This window comes from Gossypium hirsutum, chromosome D03 (genome assembly GCF_007990345.1).
Source record: "Gossypium hirsutum isolate 1008001.06 chromosome D03, Gossypium_hirsutum_v2.1, whole genome shotgun sequence".
Classification (NCBI taxonomy): Eukaryota; Viridiplantae; Streptophyta; class Magnoliopsida; order Malvales; family Malvaceae; genus Gossypium; species Gossypium hirsutum.
Window position 1 is genome coordinate 18,053,500 of NC_053439.1, and position 17,505 is coordinate 18,071,004.

Here is a 17,505-nt window from a genome sequence, read left to right on the forward strand (position 1 = left end):
TCTTACCACTAATATGTCTATTAATTTTGCAGCCCAACCACCTCACCAATTTGAGAATATAGCCTGTGTGTGTTGCAGGGAAGGACATTTGTTTGAAGAATGTCCATCGAACCCCGAATCCGTATATTACATGGGTAACCAAAACCAAAACCGAGGGAGGCAAGGACTGCAATCCAACTTTTATAACTCATCATGGCAAAATCACCCGAATTTTTCCTAGAGTAACCAAGGGGCTAGAACCAGTAACACTTACGCCCAACCTAGACCAACTTAGCCACCTATTTTCCCCCAACAAGTTCAGAAACAAACCCAAGTGGAACCATCCAATAACTTAGAGAATCTATTGAAGGAATACATAGCGAAAAATGATGCCACTTTAAGGAATTTGATGAATCAAGTGGGCCAGCTTGCTACTGAACTCAGGAACCGACCACAAAGTGCTCTACCTAGTGACACAGAGAATCATAGAAATATGGGGAAGGAACATTGTAAAGCATTGACATTGAGGAGCGGAAAGACAGTAGAACCCAACACTATTGAAGTTGAAATGGAGCCAGCTGACACTCAAGATTCAAAAGAAGTTCAACCAAGTGTTGAAATTCTAGTTTCACCATAACCAGAATCTGCAAAACCCGACAAAGTAACCTCAGAACCAGCTAATTCTGATCAACTAACAATGTCGTTAGATGCAGAATTGCCGCTAAGGACAAATCAGCCAGAATCAGTCCCAGTAATGAAACCACCACCACCCTACCCTCAAAGACTTTAGAAACAGAATCAGTAGATTTAATTCAAGAAGTTCCTTGACGTACTCAAGAAACTTCACATCAACATCCCGTTGGTTGAAGCACTTGAGCAAATGTCGAAACTACATCAAGTTCATGAAAGATATCTTGTCTAAGAAAGGAAGACTTGGAGAATTTGAGACGATAGCTCTGACGAAGGTATGCATGCACAAGATTATCCTGGAAGATGGCAAAAAAGGGACGACCGACGGACAACGAAGACTGAACTCCATCATGAAAGATGTAGTAAAAAAAGAGATCATCAAGTGATTAGATGCGGGTATCATCTATCCCATCTCAGACAGTTCATGGGTAAGCCCGATCCAGTGTGTGCCAAAAAAAGGAGGTATCACAGTCATAGAGAACGAGAACAACAAGTTGATATCGACTAGAACGGTTACAGGATGGAGAATCTGTATCGATTATCGGAAGTTGAACAATGCGACTAGGAAAGACCACTTTCCTTTGCCGTTCTTGGACCAGATGCTGATAGACTCGTAGGACGAGATTACTTCTATTTTCTTGATGGATACTCAGGGTATAATTAGATTATAGTAGCACCGAAAGATCAACACAAAACAACATTCACTTGTCCGTACGGTACGTTTGCATTTAGACGCATGCCATTTGGTTTATGTAATGCACCTGCTACATTTCAAAGATGTATGATGTCTATTTTTACTAACATGGTTGAGAAATATTTGGAAGTTTTTATGGACAATTTTTCAGTATTCAGAGATACTTACGATGATTGCTTAGCCAATCTAACTAAGGTACTCAGGCGATACGAAAAAATGAATCTCGTACTCAACTGGAAAAAGTGTCATTTATGGTACGAGAATGAGTTGTTCTAGGGAATCGGATAATGAGACATAGGATCGAGGTAGACAAAGCAAACATAGACATTATTGAGAGACTCTCACCTCCAACATCTGTAAAGGGTGTTAGGAGCTTTTTGGGTCACGCCGATTTTTATCGAAGATTTATTAAGGACTTCTCCAAAGTTGCTAAACCCTTATGCAAATTATTGGAGAAGGACTCTATATTCAAGTTTGATGAGGAATGCTTAAAAGCCTTCAACGATTTCAAGAGTTGATTAGTCACGGCACCCATAATCGTCACACCAGACTGGGATTTGCCATTCGAATTGATGTGTGACGCAAGTGACTTCGCAATTGGAGCTGTCTTGGCTAGCAAAGGAACAAAGTTTTTCATCCCATCTACTACGCAAGTTGAACCCTAACAGGATCTCAACTGAATTATACGGCAACAAAAAAAGAGTTACTTGCTATTGTGTTTGCCTTCGACAAGTTTCGGTCTTATCTGGTAGGTACCAAAGTGACTGTCTATACGGACCACTCAGTAATTAAGTATTTACTTGCGAAGAAAGATGCTAAGCTGAGGCTGAACCGATGGATACTTCTACTTCAAAAGTTCGATCTAGAAATTCAAGATCAAAAGGGATTCAAAAATCAAGTAGCAGACCACTTGTCTAGATTGGAGCCACAGTAAGGGAGTTCTCCTCTTATACCAATTCAGGAGACGTTTCCAGATGAACATATCCTGAAGGTAATCATGTCCACAATACCCCTTGGTTTGTTGATATTGCTAACTATTTAGTTTGTGGTTTGATGCGAATTGATAAAACTTATCAGCAAAGGAAAAAGTTTCTTCACAATGTGAAGTACTATTTCTGGGAAAAGCCATATGTGTTTAAAAAGTGTGTAGATCAGATGATCAAGAGATGCGTGGCAGAAGATGAAAACCGAAGATTTTATACCACTATCACTCAACTCCAAGTGGGGGACACTTCGGAGGTACACATACAGCAGCCAAAGTATTACAAGTCGGGTTCTTTTGGCCAACACTATTCAAGGATGCATATGCTTATGTGAAGAGCTGTGATCGATGTCAAAGGGTTGGAAATGTCACCAACAGAAATGAGATGCCTCAAACAAACATCATTGAGGTAGAGTTGTTCGATGTATGGGGTATTGACTTTCTTGGTCCTTTTTCTCCTTCTTGCGGTCACAAGTACATACTAGTAGCAGTAGACTATGTGTCTAAGTGGGTCGAGGCTGAGGCATATCCGACAAATGATGCTAAGGTTGTGATGAAGTTTCTACAGAAGTATGTGCTCACAAGGTTTGGAACCCCAAGAGCTATCATCAGTGATGAAGGATCCCACTTTGTGAACAAGTGGTTAAAATGGTTATTAGACAAGCACGGAGTGAAGCACAACGTTGCAACAGCTTACCATCCATAGACGAATGGGCAAGCTGAACTGGAAAATAATGAGATCAAAGGCATGCATGAGAAGGTAGTCTGCCCGAACCGACGAGATTGGTCCACAAGATTAGATGATGCTTTATGGGCTTATAGAACAGCATACAAGACACCGTTAGGGATGTCACCCTATAGGTTGGTCTTTGGGAAAGCCTGTCATCTACCATTGGAATTAAAGCACAAAGCTTACTGGGCTCTTCAATAGCTTAATTTTGATCCTAAGGTCACGAAAGAGAAACGGATGTTCCAACTCAATGGGTTAGAAGAGTTCCGAATGTTCTCATATGAAAATGTCAAATTACTTAAAGAAAGACTCAATAAATGGCATGACAACCACATTCGAGTTCGAGAATCTGAAGTAGGTCAGCAAGTCTTGTTGTTCAATTCCAGGTCGAAGTTCTTTCTAGATAAGCTAAAATCACGTTGGTCCGTTCCATTTACTATTCACCAAGTCTATCCATACGGAGTTGTTGAACTCCAAGGTATGGGAGGTAATTTCTGAGTTAATGCTCAGTGCCTGAAACATTATTGGGGAGATAAAATTGAACAGGATAAAATTTCGTTCTCTTTATCGGATACTTAATTTTTTGTTTTTTTAATAAATGATTTATGGTATATTTTCGGGTAAATTATGTTTAAATAAATTCTGTCTAGGCGATTGGAACTTAAGCGAGACCGTTTGTGACCCCTCCAATATTTCCTAGGAATTTATTTTGACATATATTTTCCAAGAAATTATCCCGTAAATGGAAAAATAAATTTTTAGTTTCTAATAAAAGGGTCAATTTTGATCCAATTTTTAATTTGCAAAATTTTCATTAAGTTTGGGGACATAATTGAATTATTTTTAAAATTTAGTCATTTTTTTCGTAAATAAAAAAAACTAGGTGCCTTTCTTTGTGAATATTTTCAAAAAGCATCTAGAATAAATATCTTTAATATTATTAATAATTTGATAAAATTTAATATATAATTATATTATTTATAATTTATATATTAATTTTTATCAACTTAGCTTAGAATTAGGATTAATTAGGAATTTTTTATTTCTGCATAATAAATAAGGGATGGGAGTCAAAAGTAAATATGGACAAGTAGTAAAGTCTAAAGTGTGGCAATAGGTATATACATGTCTAGGATTGGATCTAGGATGAGCTTGGTACTTAAGCAGACAAATTGACTCACCTCCTCTTTTCTCTAATCCTACTTGGTGTATAGTATCTATTCACTTTAAATAATGAGGACATTGTTCATTTTAAGTTGGGGGACCGAAAATTGAAATTATTTTCACTCAGAATAAAATTTTTCTTTTAATTATGAATATGATATATTTTTGTTCAATAAATTTGAATTTTGTTAAGTATGCTAAATTTAAGTATGAATAAAGTTTGATTATTTCAATAAATTGTTATGTTAGCTTAATAATGACATGAAATGTATTTCTAATAAAGCATGCAAATCAACCCATAAAATTTTAGTTCTTTAGGAAAGTTATGCATGCATGAAAGTTTAAGTCTTTAGAATTGACTTAGTAGTTTCTTTAGGCGAAATCCTAAAAAGCATGGAATGTTGAAAATGATTTAGGCAACTTTTGTTTGGACCGTTTGAGCCTTTCAAGCCAACCATGATGAAATTTTTATCCTTTGAAACCCAACTTTGAGACTTTATGGCCTAATTTTATTTGAACCCTTACAAAGTTAGCCATCACTTTTCTTAATTATCTTAAAAATGTCTCAAACACTAGACTCATTACTATTCAGAGTATTCTTTGAAAATAAGTTTAGGGCAGTTGCAAAGAAGTATGAAATGCTCTAAAAATTGTAGTACATGCAGTAAAATACTCGAAAAAAAAATATGTACTTGAAGTAAATTGCACTAAAGAGCATGTGAAAAGGAAAGAAAAGTTGATGTATTGAAGGTAATTATTTCGAAAGGTCCGATACAAGCTGAGTCTAGGGCTATTTTAAACCTAAAATTATCTATCTTTTACCTACCTCTAAGCCCAGCCACATTTCAACCTTGTTAAAGACCTATTGATTCAAAGTTCCAATGTTACTTACATTAGTGGAGAGAAATTGCTCTGTTTAACATATGAAGACATCAGTTAAGCTTAATGATTGCAGGTTAATTTTGAATAAGGGATTAAAATCAAATTGGTAGGGATTAGCATGTCTTTATTAAGAAATGTTTAGTCTAATTTTGCTATTGTAGTAATTGTTGAGATTAATTTGAACGATATATATACTTGAGTAGCATAATTATCAAATTTCTTGTTTTTGAGTATAAGTATATTGATTTCATGATTTTGGGAAGAATGTTGTTCTAAAGGATTTTTTCAAATAGTGTTTTCGAGAAAATTCTTTTCAAATTTGTGCATTACTCGGGACGAGCAATGAATTAAGTTTGGGGGTGTGGAAACACGAAAATTTATGTGTTTTTACATGCCCTTTTTAACTTAAAATCATGCTATTTCGGTTAAATTCTTGTCGAACAATAATTGAATATTATAAAATAATTAAATTATGTTAAAAATATGAACATGATGAATTTTAATTAATTTTATAGTTAATTTTGATTAACTTTGAATATTTTTGACAGATTCGCACAAAGGGCAAAAATTGACTCTGTAGACAATGCTTGAAGAATAAAACTGAGAAGCAATTTGAAGCATCGAGGAAAATTTATTTCGAGCCTAATATGGTCAAAAAATGTGTGTTAATTCATAATATAATTAATTTTAATTTATTCCTAATTTAATTTGGGCTAAATAAATTATTATTAATTAATTATGGAAAAAAAGAGTCCAGTTGAACCGCATTGGTTGAACCGAATCTAGTGAACCAAACTAGCCACCAATTGGGCTGCCCATAATCGTCCATATGCTGACCCAAATCAGCATTTTACCTGACTAAATAAGCTTCCAAAGAATCCCTTGAAGAACTTTCAACCTTGCATTCAGAACCCTCCAAAAAATGTGGCAATATGGATTTGCCCCAGGCTATTTTTAGCAAAGTTGAATCTCTCAACTTTGCCATTTGTGTGGCCAGCCAAGGGGGGTCTCTTTTGCTGATGGAATTTACTATTTTCCCTCACACTCTCATTCTCTCTTCTCCTCTCTCAATTTCTCTCAACATTTCCTTCCCATTTTCCCTTTTGTTCAAGTGCCAATTTCTTCTCTTGGGAAAGAGGTCCTCATTAGCCATTGTTGAGTAGCAATTAAAGTGTTCATAAGTCACCTTGATAGCCGAGGAAAATGGAGAACGAAGTTTTTGGCGCCGTTGTTGGGGACTGTTTTTTTTTTAAAAAGCCATTATTTTGTGGATCTTTTTTACATTTTGGTTTATTTATTTTCCTGTTTAAATTTTTACTTAATTAATCTTTATATGATTATGTTAGGTGTTTATAAGTATTGACCAGATTATCGACTCACGCCTTGTAGACCCTGAAATAGAACGAACCTTTCGACAGCGAAGAAGACAAGCAAACCAGAGAAGGACCAAAGAGATAAACTTTGAGCATATGAATCAAGGAAACAGAGCAAACCTTGCTCGGAATCCTATCCTTATTGCTGATGACAACGAAGAACGAAGAACGGAGCAATTAGTCAAGCCACGGAGAAACACAAGATTTGCTTTTTATTCCCTATCTTTTTAAATTCCGTTGTTACAAACACGTTTATGAATATTTATGCTATTGAAATGATTATTTTAATCAATCTAGCTTGAATTTAATCCGTGTTGGGTTGATTTTATTTTGCCTGCTTGAATTATTGAAATTGTGTTTGTGTTATTATAGGCCTCGGTAAGATGCTTGATTAAGTAAAATCATGCCTAAGTTATTCTTGCAATATTAATTGTTAGATAACTAATGAATTAATTATTAAATCATATTGAAATTGTAATTAATCGACACAATACTTAATCAATGCATGTTTATTCTTCTAAGGTAGCTGAAGTTAATTTAGCATTGTATTTGGCGATACATATGTCTTGCATAACTTGCAAGATTATTGTGACTAAACGGTGTCAAGGTAGAAATACTTTGTTACCTCACTTGATCTTTTATATGCTTGTGAAGATTGATTAATCGCTTGGATTGACATTGAAAAATGTTCAAGAGATTGATTAATTTAATAAGTATGTATGAGCAGTAGTTAGCAAATTATCGAGTTGCCGTGAATTTGTTCGTAGTAGTATAACATAAGTTTAATAATTCTAATTTAAAGGAATGTAATTAATCCAACACAATTATATCATCTTGATTAAACATTATTTGAAATCGTGCATTAGAACCTTTTTATTTTTAAATTTATTTTACTTAGTTTTTAACCCTTAGTTTTTAATCATCTTTAAACCAAAATATTTTCCATCACCAAAGTGTTTTAACATTAATTTCATAAATATTCCTTTTTACAGTCCCTGTGGGTACGATAACTTGACATTTACTTGCCACTTTATTACTTGTTGCGATTGTGTACACTTGTACATTTTCGTCATTTCAGTGTCTCATCAGCTTAAGCCTCACAAGGTGAATTACCCTACTCATGACTTGGAGTTAGCTGCGGTGGTATTCGCATTGAAAATTTGGAGGCATTATCTCTACGGTGAGAAGTGTACTATTTACACAGATCACAAGAGTCTTAAGTACCTCCTCACTCAGAAGGAGTTGAATCTTAGGCAGCGAAGATGGATAGATTTGCTTAAGGACTATGATTGCTCAATTGAGTACCATCCTAGTAAGGCTAACGTCGTAGCGGACGCACTGAGCCGTAGGGTTGTATCTGATTTGAGAGCGATGTTTGCTCGTCTCAGCTTGTTTGATGATGGTAGCTTGTTGGCTAAGCTACAAGTTAGACCGACGTGGACCAAACAGATTAATGGTAAATAGTTATTGGATGATTCACTGGTTCCTCGTTTCCGTCAGGTTGAGAATAGGGAAACTTTGGATTTTGGGTTGAATAGTAAAGGAGTACTGTGTTTCCGTGGTAGAGTCTGTGTACCGAGGGATAATGATTTGAGGCAGTCTATTCTACAAGAGGCACATAGTAGTCCTTTTGCTATGCATCCTGGTGCGAATAAAATGTACCATTACCTTCGTGAGTTATATTAGTGGCCTAGTCTTAAGTGTGAAGTTACTGATTTTGTCGGTAAGTGTTTAACTTGTCAGCAAGTGAAGGCTGAACATCAACTACCTTCAGGATTATTACAGCCAGTTAAGATTCCACTTTGGAAGTGGGAGGGAGTAACCATGGATTTTGTGAGTGGGTTACCCTTAACAACTACCAAGAAGGATTCAGTATGGGTTATTGTAGATCAATTGACTAAATCTGCTCATTTCATACCAGTCCGTACTGATTACTCTTTGCAGAAGTTGGCTAAACTGTATGTGGCTGAGATTGTAAGACTGCATAGGGTACCAGTTTCTATTATATCAGATAGAGATCCTCACTTTACGTCTTAGCTTTGGAAGAAATTAGACGAGGCTTTGGGTTCGAGACTAGACTTTAGTACTGCGTTTCATCCCCAGACTGATGGTCAGTCAGAGAGGGTGATTCAGATACTGGAGGATATGTTAAGGTGTTGTGTAATGGATTTTTGAGGCAATTGGGAAGATTATTTGCCGCTAGCAGAGTTTGCGTATAATAATAGCTACCAGTACAATATTCAAATGGCATCGTGCAAGGCATTATATGGTTGTAGGTGTCGTACTCCTACCTATTGGGCTGAGCTAAACGAGCGGCAAGTTCTGGGGCCAAAGTTAGTTTCGGATACCAAAGAGAAGGTAAAACTGATTCGAGATCGGTTGAAGGAAGCATCTGATAGGCAGAAGTCTTATGCAGATCTTAAACGCTGATAGATTGAGTATTCTGTGGGGGATTACGTTTTTCTCAAGGATTCCCCATGGAAAAAGATACTGAGGTTTGGTCAGAAAAGTAAGTTTAGCCCTAGGTTCATTGGGCCTTATCATATACTGAAGCATGTGGGACCGGTTGCATATCAACTTGAGTTGCCTCCAAAGTTAGACTGGATTCACAATGTGTTCCACATCTTCATGTTAAGGCGTTATCGCTCTAATCCCACACACATAGTACCAGTTAAGGAGATCGAGGTTAGGCCAGATCTGACCTTCGAAGAGGTGCCAGTGCAGATATTGGACCGTGAGGTTAAAGTACTGGGGAAGAAATCTATTCCTTTAGTCAAGGTGCTTTGGCGTAACCACAGTTCAGAAGAAGCCACGTGGGAACCCGAAGAGGCGATGCGACATCAATACCCTCACCTATTCTGACCAGGAAAATTTCGAGGCCAAAATTTCATTAAAGGGGGTAGAGTTGTAACGCCCAAAAATTCAAGTCTTTAATTTTTGCATGATTTGTCACAAATTGCTTGTTTGCTTCAGTGCTTAAGTAATTTGGGTGTGTATGGGAGTGTTTGAGGAGCCTTGGTTCAAGTCTTGGCTTTTGCAGAATTTTTAGTTTTGCTTTTATTTGAATTTGGACACTGGCACATAGGCTTTATAAATTTTAGTGCTTCTTTTATGACAAAAAGAGCCTAATGGTCCAGTGGTAGGTGGCATGTGAAGTACTTTAAGGTCTGAGGTTCGAGTCCTGTGCTGCACTGTGGAGTGTTTATTTTTATCACCTGTGCAGTGAGGTGGTAGAGTTTGACTGAAATGCTGTGGAATTTGAATGGAGGAGTGAGTCATGGAGAGAATAGTGGGATTGTGATTGGGTGGAGAAAACCAAGAAGGGATAAGGGGAGGATTTTAGGAGAAAATCAAGGAATTTGAGAATGGGGAAAGTGTGTGCCGTTTGGGGTTATTCAACCCTTGAGATTTCGGCTAGGGGGTAAAATTTTGTCATTTTCTGCATTTGAAAGAACTTCTTGGGGTAGCATCTACCGAATTTGGTTTTTAGGTACTAAGAGTTTTGATTTTGGGTCAGTTTCATGTTCTCCTGTTAGCTTTTAGTGCCGATATCTGGTAAGTCTTGGGAAGTACCTCTCGGGTTTGCTTATTTCTTTGTTCTATTTTATTTTCCCTCTTTCCCTCTCCTCCTGTGTTGAATCCTCTCATCTCTCTTTCTCCCTTTTTCTTTTCTCTTCTCTACTCATCTCTTCTCATCTTCTCCTCTTCATTCTAGTGCTACAAGTGTTGTCGACTACCTATAAGTGTTATACTTTTCACTCTGTTCATTTTTTTCTCTTTTCCTAAAACCGAATACCTTCCTTCGTAATCTTTGATTTTTGACTGCTTGTTGCAGTTTTAGAGTTTTCCTCGAGGAGTGGTGCAGTGTAAGCGTTGTTAGTCATCGAAACCACTCTCTTATCCCTCGATCAAGGTAAGTAGGCTAGTCATCTTTTAAGTGTAGGCCGAATGTTCCTACAGTTCTATAAATGATCATGTGTGGATTTCAACTACATGATTAAACAATAATGTTTAATGAAGTACGCTGTATTGTAGATATCCATAAAAAAGAGTAAAGTCAATCTTCATCGGTTGTAAAAGTGGGCTAAGCCACTTTTGTCAGTCGAGGCAAGTATTAGGTTAATTTTGGTTAAGGATGTAAAAGAATGAGATTAACCCTATTGTTAGTGACTAATGGAAAACTTGTATGAATGTAGATTTTGGGTGTTTGTGGATCTTAGTACATTTTCAAAAATAGGTGTGTAATCACCCACTGCAACTATAGATCAGCGAAAAGCTGGAAAGCCGTAAACACTGTAACACCTCTTACCCGTATTCGATGCGGAATAGGGTACGAGGCATTACTAAAACACATACACTTGTATACATATTAAACTGATTTACAAAATTTCATCCGAATTAAAACTTTTTAAATTATTAACGTGCTTTTATAATTCTTTACAACCTATCCTCGAAATATTATATTCATAAATAATAGAGCCTATAAGACTCGATACAAACTCATTCATATACTCAATTTATCCATTAAATTATTTCAACCTTGAATAATTCACATTATGCTAAAATCAACACTAATAACAATCATAAATCTCTTCATATTAATTTCACATATTACTACATTACATATCTCGAGTATATGCCAAAAATTCGTATACACAACCATCAACCAACTCATTTCTCCTTTAGTCGACTAGTAAATTAGTCTTAATATTCATATCAACCATTAAATCTTACCATTTTATAACATCTCATAACCAAATGATTCTAATAAGATATTTTATAATCGTCCTTATGACTACAGATATTTTACAAAGCATGATTATCACCCAGCATTATCTATGTACCAAAATGACTAATTCACAAGTAATAACAATTCAATGTTTTACTTCAGTTCCATTCAATTCATAACTCTTCGTGTTCACAATTCAAATTAATTTCTCAATCCAATTTGCATTTCAATACTAAAATAATTCTTTTAATTCCAATCATATCCATAATAGTTCTCATTCAACTCACAAACAATTCAATATCGATATTTATTTTATGTTTATTACTAAACATATTATTCAAATTTCAACAATTTCTATTAATAAATTCAATACCGATACGAATCTACTATTCAATTTGGCGTCTATCGATTATAAATGAACATATGGCCAATTATACACGAATCATTCGTATATTTTATTTTTCCTCCTCCTCCTCTTTATTCCACATCCTTAGTGTACATAACACTTTTAGAAATAACATTCTCTATAGTTTCACTATCCATTCAACTTCAAATAAGCTGTCTAGTTGAGTTATAGTCACTAAATTATTTTTATCCAGAGCTACAGAGCTCCAAATTAAGTTTCATTAATTTTCCCCGAAACTAGACTAACATATCTTCTTACCATAAAATTTTCAGAATTTTTGGCTTGGCCAATTAGTATATTTTATTCTTTAGAGTCACCCCTGTTTCACTTCTCAACATCTCTGACCTATTCACTAAAAATGAATTATCTCATTGTACAGATTTCGGATGATATTCCAGTTTATTTTCTTTGAAGATAGACTCATTAATAACTCTGAGCATATAAATTATAACTAATAATTATTTTTGTACAATGTTTAATGATTTTTCCAAGTCAAAACAGGGGATTACGAAATCATTCCAGCCCTGCCTCACTAAAATTCAAATATCTCAAAATATACAACTCTTTCGCTTGCTCTGTTGCTTTTATATGAAAGTAGACTCATTAAGATTTAATTCCATATCTAATTCAACCACTAACTCAATTTCTAATTTTTTTTGTGATTTTTGAAACTAACATCACTGTCACTGTCCAAATCTATTCTGTTTCAAATTCAGTCATCCACATAACACTATAACAATTTATTTTGTAAGCACGGTACAAAACTTCATCACTCCAGTGACTCTTTGGTAACTCACCGCATTTTAATCACATATTCATATTTGTTTGCAATTTCTCATATCCCATTGAACATGTTGGTATAATAGCGAATATTTGTTGGTTTGCACATAGTACCACTCGATTAACTATTATCATTCGATACACGTAGTAGCCTTCACATAGTACTACACACGTGATCAAACTTTTTAGTTCACATAGTAGCCTGCACATAGTACTACACACGTGATCGAAGCTATCCGATACGCATAGTAGCCTGCACATAGTGCCACACATGCGACCTTTCGTTCCGGTACACGTAGTAGCCTACACATAGTACCACACACGTGACCATCACTTTTTCTTTCATATAGTGGCCTACACACAGTCCGTGCCACATAAGTAAGCATTTCTGTCACTTCATTCGTATCCCTTTTTATTCCAAATACTCAATCGAAAAATTTCTCACTTTTTCTCATTATTTTCTTTCTCACTAATCAAAGTTAATTCCTTGTCTTTCTTGACTTATAATAACAAATTTAACTTATTTTACACTCACATTATTCAATCTAGTCCAAAAATCACATTTTGGCCAATTTACATTTTTGCCCCTAAAGTTTCACAAAATTACGATTTTGCCTCTAGGCTCGAAAATTAAATTTTATTCCTTTTTCTTATGTTTTATGACATTCTAAACATTTTTTTTCTTCTATAGCAACATCAAATTTTTGCTCTAAAGTGCACTTATGAACAATAATAATTTTTAACAATTATACCGTTTCACTCGTTTTTGCTGAAATTCGTTTAGCAAAAATCGTTTAACATAATTATATTCTTCATATTTCATCATAAAACATCAAAATTCACACTTTTCATCTATGGGTAATTTTCCAAACATAAATTCTAGCTCGAATTAATGGGAGAATTAGCTTAAGCTAGTTACCGGGATTCTAAAAATATAAAGAACAAGAAAAACGGGGCTAGAACAGACTTACCATGAAGCTTGAAAGAATGAACAAACCCTAGCCATGGAGTAACCTGATATTCGTCCAGCCCCCTTGAGAAGATATGAAATTTTGGCTTATTTTGTCTTTTTAATTTGTTTTAATTTCCAAATTAACAAAATGTCCTTAACTTAAAAATATCCTATTTCACCCATTTCATGTCCATTTTTGTCCATAACATAACCAATGGTCTAATTACCATTTAAAGACCTCCAATTTAAAATTTCATAACAATTAGACACTCCTAACATATAGAACTCAACTTTTACATTTTTTACAATTTAGTTCTTTTGGCTAAATTGAGTGCCCAAACGTTGAAATTTTCGAACGAAATTTTCACGAAATCTTTCCGTGAAATTGTAGACCATAAAAATATAATTAAAATAAATTTTTTTCTCTTCAAATTTGTGGTCCAGAAACCACTGTTTCGACTAGGCCCAAAATCGGGCTGTTACAAACACTTCGTTTGAGACCACACGGGCGTACGATCGCTTGAGTGGCAAGCCCAACTTGCTATTCATGGGCAAATGACTGAAATGCCCTTGAAGGGTAAAATGACCGGAATACACTCGAAGGGTAAAATGATCGAAATACCCCTGAAGGGTAAAATGATCGAAATACCCTTTAAGGGTAAAATGAACGAAATACCCTCGAAGAGTAAAATGATTGAAATATCCTCGAAGGGTAAATGACCGAAATACTCCTAAAGGGTAAAAATGACCAAAATGCCTTCGAAGGGTAAAATGAACGAAATACCACTGAAGGGTAAAATGATCGAAATACCCCCATAGGGTAAAATGACTGTTATACCCCTAGGAGTTGAAATGTGTGTATGACCGACTTGCTCTATGATATATATATGACTGTTATTGAGTATGACATACTACATACACGTATGATTTATGACATGACATACTGCATAGGGTTGGGATTCTGATATAGGGGAAGTATACTGTACTGGTGGCTTTGCCACACATACTGTTACTGGCAGTTTCGCTGCGGTTCTATTACTAGCAGCTTTGCTGCGATATTGGTGTGTTGGCTGGGTGGGTCGATTTTATTCCCCACATGGTGTGTTGGTGGTACGGAGTGGTGTGTTGGCTGGATTGGGTTGGGTTGCATTATTGCACTGTACTGTTTCTGTATTGGACTAAGGCCCACACAATTACTGAAATAGGCTAAGGCTCACATTACACTGTTACTGCTTAGGGCTAAGGCTCAGACTGTTACTACTTAGGGCTAAGGCTCAAACTGTTACTGCATGTCGTATATTGATTGACTAATAGGAGATTACACACTAAGTTTTGTAAACTCACCTTTTCCTTTAACTGTGCAGGTAATCCTCAGCCTTAGGCGATTCAGTGCTGTGAGGGACTCGAAGGTGGCCACACAATTACTGCTGTTCACAATTGCTTTTATTTTAAATTAAATCATAAGTTGGGTTTTGTTTTTGTAATAAGGCCTTTAAGTTGGTTTAAAAATTTTAATTGGGTTTTTGCTTACATATTTTAAGCTACTAGTTTAGAAGAAGACGAGTTTTTTTAAAATAATTACTATTTTCAAAGACACGGGCTTTAAACAATAAGAATTTAAGAAGCTTCCGCGATTTTAGACCAACTTATCAAATCAATAATGGATAACGAGTCAAACTTTTTGACTGGTTGGTTTGTTAATTAGTAATAATAAAGGGGTTTATTTTAAACTTAGAAACAAACTTTTACTAACGAGTTTAATTTTTCGAAAGACACTTCAATGTGGCACACAAGATTCAACCATAACGTCTAGGTCGAGTTTGGGGTGTTATAGAAAGATGATATCTTTCGTTTCTTTATCTTATTTTAATTACTTATTTACTAATTTACTTAATTAACCTTAATATATAACCTTTAAAATCACCTAATAAATGTCTATATTTTTTCACTCAACATGTCAATGGTTTAATGATAGCATAAAACCTCTAACCATTTAATTTCATAGCTTTTAAATCCTTTTAGCTTATAGAACTCTAGTTTTGCACCTTTCACAATTTAGTCTTTTTTTCGAATTAAGCATGCAAACGATAAAATTGCTTAATGAAATTTTCATACTATATTACTAACATGCTTAAAAATATAAATATCGATTTCAGATTTGCGATCCCAAAACTACTATTTTGATTTGACTAAAAATGGGTTGTTACAAAACTTGTATACTGGTTCTCATTCCTCGGGTAATCTCAATTTATGTCAATGAGTTAAAAATAGGATGTTATGTTTTGTTTTAGTTAATGAAGTTTGTAGAGATCTTTGATTGGTATTCTGAGGGAATTATGATAGATGGTATATTTGGATTATCTTGACAGTAAGAAGAAAGAATTCTTCTGAAATGTTATTATTCAATTCGGGAATAAATTTTACGGATTCATAGGTAAATAGACAGATAGTCCGAATGAAGAATTCATATTCTAGAGGACATGATACAAAAATATATCTATTAGATTAGCTATAATCGGGAAATTTTATTATGGGTTAAAGTCGTCTCGGTAGTTGAAGCGATCGCGCTTGTGTTAAATGATATTGCTTGACGTTTTCAATGAAAGGGGAACAAATATCAGTTGAAAGTTATAGATGTAAACATGTCAAAAGCATCAGTCAGAGTTTGATAATCTAGGTTTCTTGGTTATGTTTCAACAGATGATTACTACGAATTCCTTGGTAGTCATACTATTAATGATAAAATTATGATAGGAGAACATTATAGCTATTCAGTTAAATTCATATATAGTATTAAGTTCTAATATGACTTCTGATACGAGTTTTGAATCGAGTTGAGTTATGATTGATTTATCTATGCATAACCATTGTATATGTGGAAGAAAGACTTGACTTGACAGCTATAACAAGTGAGAAATTTTGAGGACGAAATTTTCGTAAGGGGGGAAGTTGTAACAGCCTGTTTTTCAGTGTTGTCGAAAATAATGGTTTCAGGGCCACAAACTTGACGAGTAAGTTCATAAATATTATTATTTAATATTTACAAGTCAAACATGGTTTTAAAAAGGTTTTTGATTTAGTGATTTATGTTATATGAATGATTTATTATGTTCAAGTGGTAATGTAACAGCCCGTTTTTCAGTGGTGTCGGAAATAGTAGTTTCAGGGCCACCAAATCTGACGAGTAAGTTTGTAAATATTATTATTTAATATTTACGAGTCAAATATTAAAAAGGTTTTTGATTTGATAATTTATGTTATATAAGCGATTTATAAAGTTCAAATGGTAACACCCTAAGATCAAGTGGTTTTAGAAAATGAGGTATCGGGACCTCATTTCTATAAATCGAGCCGTAAATATTTTTATAAATATTTACGGAATGTCATTAAGGTGGTATTAAAGTTTCTTTGAAAAATTTTAACGTTTAGATAGTTAATTAAGCGAAAATGACTAAATCATAAAACTTGAAAATTTCAATCACTATTAGTTTAAGGGTGTTAATTCATTAAAGAATCATAATCGGATGGCCTTAATGGGTAAATTACCCATTCTTAAGATGGTGGACCGTTTAAGTTTTAATTTCCTTTAATTTCCTTTAATTTGATATATGTTTTATACATTATTTTTAATATTAAAATAATATAATAATGTTAAAATAAGAAAACAGGAAGTTTTCTATTCATTTTGGTTTTGTTCACCATGGAAATGCTTCAAGGTTCGGCTATGGCTATACCTTTGCATGGTAAGCCATTTTTCATCCATTTCTTTTAATTTTTATATTTTTAAGATCGTCGCAATTAGGTTCAGCTAACCTATACCTTCGATTTTGAAACTGTTAAAGATTTTGAATGTTACCATTGATGAATCTAGTGATTTTTTATGTTAAATGATGAATTTTAAATATTAGTTTTTATTTTAAAGTATTTTGTTAAGTGATTTTTGATAAATTTATCGATTAGGGACGAAATTGTTAAAATAGTAAAAGTACAAGGACTTGTGTGCAATTGTTGTAAAAATGGGCTGAAATGGGTACCATGAATATTTTTCTAATATGAATTGGCAATAAAAATGGTTAATTGACATGTTTTAGGCTTAGTGACTAAATTGAATAAAAGTAAAATGTTAGGGAAAATTTTGTAAAAC